Source organism: Poecilia reticulata, chromosome 22 (assembly GCF_904066995.2).
Source record: "Poecilia reticulata chromosome 22, P_reticulata-male-v2, whole genome shotgun sequence".
In the NCBI taxonomy this organism is placed as follows: domain Eukaryota; kingdom Metazoa; phylum Chordata; class Actinopteri; order Cyprinodontiformes; family Poeciliidae; genus Poecilia; species Poecilia reticulata.
Genome location: NC_088851.1, coordinates 16,606,721 through 16,613,504, shown reverse-complemented (window position 1 = coordinate 16,613,504; position 6,784 = coordinate 16,606,721).

Here is a 6,784-nt window from a genome sequence, read left to right as displayed (position 1 = left end):
AGAACAAATCAATTTTCTTTGTATCAACATCTCCAAATATGGAGGAACAATTTGGTAAAACAGTTCACAGCAGCACGAGACAATATGTTAAGGACAACAGCAAGTATAGTATGATACAAGAAACTTTGGGGGATTTTGTATTTGCTATGTCATCAACATATGGGAATCCAATTTTGAAAACACGTAGAACATTATGCAAAGAAAGAACGATCCAAAAACCAAAAAATGACTTTTATGTACCCCGAACATCTTTTCTTTTCTCCGCCTTTTTGGCTTTTGTTTTTGGGACTTTCTGCTTATCAAGTACATTTACCAGTCACGCTCCATCTTAATCTAAAATCCAGTTGAGGTGTTTCCAGTGTTTTCTCAAAGCCTCAAACAAACCTCCAGGAAATACAAGCCTTCCCATAAACCGCAGGACAGAAGAATGGAGAAAAATGTTTCAGCACATGTCTGGTTCAGGACAGGGAGAACGGGTCAGCCACTTATAAATGTTTGTCTTAGCTTGTCATGATCTTTGCGATTTTGCTATGTTCTTTGTTTATATGTTTTAGTACTATTGCCATATGGTGCGGTCATCTGTCACATTCAGTGGCAACAGCCCCTTCCCTTTCCCAAAAATCTGGTGCTTACAAGGTTTTGTTTGAAGATTTTCAGATTATTTTCCACAATTTACTGATTCGATTTTCTGTTGGTTTTGTCAAATTTGTGGTTACAGCAAAATGTAGAGAAGTGGAAAAATATTGAACACTTTTTTTAAGACACTGGAATGTTTAATGAGCCTTTCAGGGAACTTTATCCATCCATCCATCCATTTTCTTGCACCCTTTTTCCCTCAGTGTGGTCGGGAGGGGTGCTGGTGCCCATCTCCAGCCAACGTTTCGGGCGAGAGGCGGGGTACACCCTGGACAGGTCGCCAGTCTGTCGCAGGGCAACACAGAGACACACAGGACACACAACCATGCACACACACACTCATACCTAGGGGCAATTTGGAGAGGCCAATTAACCTGACAGTCATGTTTTTGGACTGTGGGAGGAAACCGGAGTACCCGGAGAAAACCCACGCATACACAGGGAGAACATGCAAACTCCATGCAGAAAGACCCCAGGCCGGGAATCGAACCCAGAACCTTCTTGCTGCAAGGCAACAGCTCTACCAACTGCGCCACTGTGCAGCCCGGGAACTTTACAGGATCTTAAATATTATTTTACCAGAACAGGTTAGATAAAAATTTGACAAGGCCCCTATCTTGTATTTAGATCATGGTTTTCTGAATTCCATCATACTTTGAAGAATTTAAAGGTTGTTTTTCCAAAACTTAAAGGTTACTGAATGTACAAGGTGTCTTTACACCTACTGGCCGCTTTCCTCGACCTTATGAACTGCTATGCTGGAACTTAGCTCGGACCTTCCTGACCTTGCAGGTAATGTTTGTTAAACTTGCATCATAATCTTAAAGAAATAAAGTGGCTGCTTTTCAAAGATTAGCTGTAATTTAAAGTTGTTGGGGTTTTTTTTGCACTTTTGAGAATCTACAGGTTTCTGGAACTTAAATGTTAGATTTCCAGAACTTCAGTGTTGTTTTCTGAACCTTGTAGGTTATTTTCTGAGATTGCTGAAGATGTTTTTTGTAGTTACCACATGTTCTTGCTTTGATTTTTAATATTTTTTTTCTGTTAGATGTATATTTTTAACCATTTCAGCAAAATAGGGTAATTCATATTTTTGTCTTCTATTTAGTAAGATGTCGTTGTGTCCAACTTTATTATCTTGCCTGCTTCCAATAATGTTTTGCATATGGATCCTTAACACTTATTATGTCATTTCCCAGGTATTCCAGCTTTAAATGTTGAAAAAGAATAAATATAAGCAAAAACATTTTATAATAATAGCTTAACCAGAGGCAAGACCGTATTACTTTGCTGTGGTGGTTGTTCGTAATGAATAGCACAGAACAGAAATCTTTCCCATTTGGATACAGTCTCCTGAATCTAAGTTAAGCATGTAATCTGAGTGATATACGATAATTCTACTTGCCTTCAGTTTCATCTTTAATATCTCTATTGTGTGTGTGTGGAGCGTAATAATGCAGCCAGATGCAGAAGTGAGGGGGAGTTGAGTAAGCAGGGATTCTGGTCTAATGCCCACTCAGGAAAACATAAGATCTAGCCACACTCAGCACGTGGGTGTGTATGAGTGGTCGTGTATTTGAGTGAAGCTGGTCGAATGTGAACGTTTCTCTGACCTTGATCTCGTCATAGTTGGCGGCGCACATCTGACCACATCCAGACTCTTTGCCTTCTCTGCAAAAACTCACTTCGGCTCTTGTGGAGCAGCTATCACCAAAGTGGTGGTTAAGAGATGAGCACAAACTCCTTGACACAGAGAGAAACACTAGATAAATGAAGTGTCTGATTTCCAGGTGAACTGAGCTTAACCGAGTCTACAGAATGGGTTATCGATTTAGAAAGTCATTGTGCTGTCAAGGTAAATGGAAAGTACATTCGCTGTTAATTATATGGTTAAGATATTAAATGATGGTCCTTGTTTGGTTCTGAACTGCAGTGTTACAGTTTACTACACTGTAAACTGTAATACAACAGCACTGTGTTTCCACTTACCGTAAAATTTTGCAATTTAAAATCACCTAAATTTACTCTCTTCAACTTGGGATTTTTCCTGCATGTGCCATGTCCCAAACACAAAGAGCAAGAAGGAGGGGAAACTTCAGTATGTGCTCTTGGCAGAGCTGGAGGCTCTGTCCAAGTATTTCTGACAACAGTTTTTGACAGCTCATTTTAAGGTGCTGGACTTGTGAGTGGTGTTGAATAATAAGGTTTGAGCGTACTTCCATAGCCCTTTAACCTCTTTTGAGTTGATCAGCATTCACGTTTCCTTTCATGTGCTTTCTTCATGTTTCTTCTTTCAATCTTTTCCACCACAATCAGCATTCATGCGGTTTTCACCACCACCACACATAATAAAAATTCAAAGTCAAACAGTAGATTCATCTAATCAGTGACCTTCATTAACTTATTCTGCAGTTCATTTGCAGCTAATGTGGTTTCTGTTTTTATTTGTGCCCGATGTGTATATTTTTCCCCACTCTTTTTATTGTCAGTCTCACTCACTTATAAGTTCACTACTAGTAGAAAACAAGTAGGACCAGTAACTCATAAAATTTGATCACATTGCACGATCTGCTTTGGAAGTATGATCCACATTGCTGGCTTATTTGCGCACTGACTAAAGAAATTCTTCCGGATTATTCTTATAATGTACACAAATAAAGTGTAGCATATATATCAATTAAAACACTACTTCTTACAATATGACATATTTTCCTAGGTAATGTTGTATTTAGTTCAAATAATATAATTCAGTTAAAAAAATGCATTTATGAGAAACAAATCTATCACTGTATCTTTCCTCCTGTTTGATTATTTTATAGAAGAGTTTAAAGGCCATGCTAAGAAAATAAAAATAAGTCAATTAAAGGAATAAAGTCATAAAATTACAGGAATAAAGTCGTACATGCAAGTCCAGGTAATACAAGTTACACTATTAAGAGACATTATGGCTTTAATTTTGTAACATTATGACTTTTTCTCACAATGCAATTTAAATTTACTACTTCGTTCTTGTAATTTTTTTCTTAGTATGAACCTGATCCTCTGTCATACACTATGCTTACAATTACAATGAAATATAAAAAGAAAAAGAAAAAAAAAAACACCCTACCTGGAAATATTTCTTTTAGCACATGCACAAATTAGCTGAAAGTACAGATTGTTCTACCTGGACAGACTGTGCAGTGACACTACCGCTTGAAGACAATTAAGGATGTCTTTTGATTTTGCTGTTAAGCAGGTTCCAAATAAAATAGAGGTTATTAATTTGACTGCATATAATTGATATAAATGCAGGTATTTAACAAGCAAATTAGTAAAATTATCAACAATATTTTTTTTGTTTAATCACATGGACCAATGCAACAGTTAAGCTACAGTGATGTCTGTAACAATTTGACCGAATAAACAATAGTAAAGAATGCTGCCAATAACGACCTAAAAGTACTTCAAACATAATATCACGCATGTTATTAAAAATGAAAAATAAAATCTGACCTGAACTTTAGCTTTGGGCAGCTTTTTTCAAAGTTCTCTAAAACTGGATTCTCAAAAAACAGGAATTTTCTGTTTTTCTGATAGGAATCTGCACCGGCCTTAAACTCTCTCACCCAAACCAATATCCTTGATTTTCCAGCAGCTTATGATCAAGATCATCAAATGCTTTTGAAAGCTCGGCAGGAGATTACAGGTCTGTACAATGTTCTCCAAAACATTAATAAAGCCAATATGCCTGCTGCTTCTGCAGTCCTACAATCCGAATTAAAGCCAGACTGATTTTCTCCTCAGATGTTATTGGATAACAGTATGTGTCCGAATGGTTTCGTGAAATACAAATGAAGAGAAGTGCAAATAAATGGTTTGCTATGGCAGCTCTCACCACTCACACACAGAACGCAGTCATATTGGATTTCAAGGTGATCAAGCCAGGTGGGAATCCACACCATGAGGGTTGTCCCAGTTTGAATTTTATGACTTGGACCTCAAAATTTCCATTTTCCAAATTCAAATGCAATACACCAGAAGTACAGTCCAAATAAATTAAAGGGTTGGCTTATTTAACTTATAACAACATGAGCACTGTAAAATTCTGGATTGCAAAGTTTTAGTTTTAGTGTGTCGATTACGAGTAAGTGAAAGTAAGGAAAAGGAATATAACAACGGCAGGAACTGAAAAGCAACTCGACTTTATTTATATAGCACCTTTCAGTCAACGACAACTCAAAGTGCTTGTACAAGGAGGTTAAGAACAACATCTAATAAGAAAAAAAACACGTCAAACAGATTAAAATTAGATTAAATTTAATCGGGTTAGTAAAGAAATAAATAAACATAATATTTTTAAGAGTAGGCCATAGCAAATAAACCGGTTTTTGACCTTGTTTTAAATGAACTCAGGCGGGAGCGCTCTGACAGTGAACAGGAAGCTTATTCTAGAATGTTGGTGCATAAAAGCTGAACGTTTACTTCCAACTCTTGGAATGATGAGTAGGTTTGATTCAGATCATCTTCATCTTACCGGTCTCAGTGCTTTGTAGCATTCAAGAAGATCAGAGTCTGGGCTTTTATTAGTGAGTTCTTTATAAACCGTTAATGACATTTTAAATTCCATTCTTTGAGCAACAGGAAGCCAGTGCCAGGATCTTAAAACTGGACTGTTATGCTGATCACTTTTTGTTTTGCAATAGTGGTGGGCAATCCTTTGGGTTTTTGGGAGGCAGTGTCCTGCGTGGTTTAAGAGTGTCCCTGCACCAATATGCAATCTGGTTTACTGAAAGCTCAGTTTAACTGTGGAGAGTGCAACCTAAACTGAACATTAACTGGAAAATCTGCAGAGATCCATAGTCGCCTGGAAGGATATATTCACAAGACAAGTACTATTCAGAAACTCATGAAAATGAGCTTTAAAAAAAATAAAATAAAAAATAAAAAAAAGCACAGGGGAAGTGGTGAGTGGAGCCATTGGATGTTCCATGTAAAATTTGCCATCAGGCATTTTGGGCTGTACACCAAATATTTGAAAGAAGGGCTTTTGGCCAGAAGAAAATTAAACATAGAGAGACAGAAAAAGGAAATTATTTAGATCAAACCATATTGATCTGTCAAATCAAAGTAAAAGGATTTCTAAACAATCCACTTTGCCTGCGAGTGGGCCATTTCTTTACAAAATATTGCAAAAATTCAATATTTAGATGTGCAGAGCTAGTTTGAACACATCCGAAAGCACTTGCAGATTGTAGTACCAACAAAAGATGGTTCCAGAACATGTTGATCTGTGGAGGAATGTTGTTCATTTGATTCCAGCTCAGTATGTTTCTTCCGTGTAGTAGCAGAGAACCAGGGAAACGCTTTGAGTTATTATTACCTCATCGTCTCAATCGTGTTGATAAACTATGGAGAAAAAAATAAGTAATAATTATTTCCTGCTCTCCAACTTTTATTTATGATTCTCAAAGACATGATGACTGTTAATAGTAGTTATAGCTGTTGTCAACATGGTGTACAGCGTCTGCTATGTGATGTGATGTTGAAATCAGACAACCTCCATGTTCCTGCCACAGGTTTATGGTTTTAGTTATGAGCAGTGCTGCAAATATAAACACCTTTTAGCAAGGAGTACATAAATTATGCAGGGATCTGTAAAAAAAATATATTTAAGCAAAGTAAAAAAGAAAAACGTTCAGTCATGAAGAAAAAAATTATTTATGAGTGAAGAGGATGGACTCAGGACGTCACATGTGCTTCGATTTAATTGTAAAATTTTAGGAATGCAAATTGTTGATTTGATAAAGTAGGATTAGATGCAGTAGCTGCTTCAGTTTCTTTTGGTCCAGCTCACAGGCTTCTTCCTGTCAAGCGCATGTGTTTCCACTTTCCCCTTCTGGCAACAGCTGATATCTTCCATCTTTCCCTAAATGGACACGTTCCAAGTAGACTTTTACCCTCTACCAATAGGACTTTGTAGAAAGCCTGTGTCCAGTTAGCTGTAAAAACAGCCAGAGGCTTAACCTGACCAGACAGAGGGAAGGAGGTCAGTGACAGTCAGGCCGCTGTGGACCCACGATACTAACGCCTGACAGCAATAAGAAGGCTCTACAAATTAGCCGTGACATATGGTCTTAGTTTAATGTTACTTCACAAATTCTCGGAT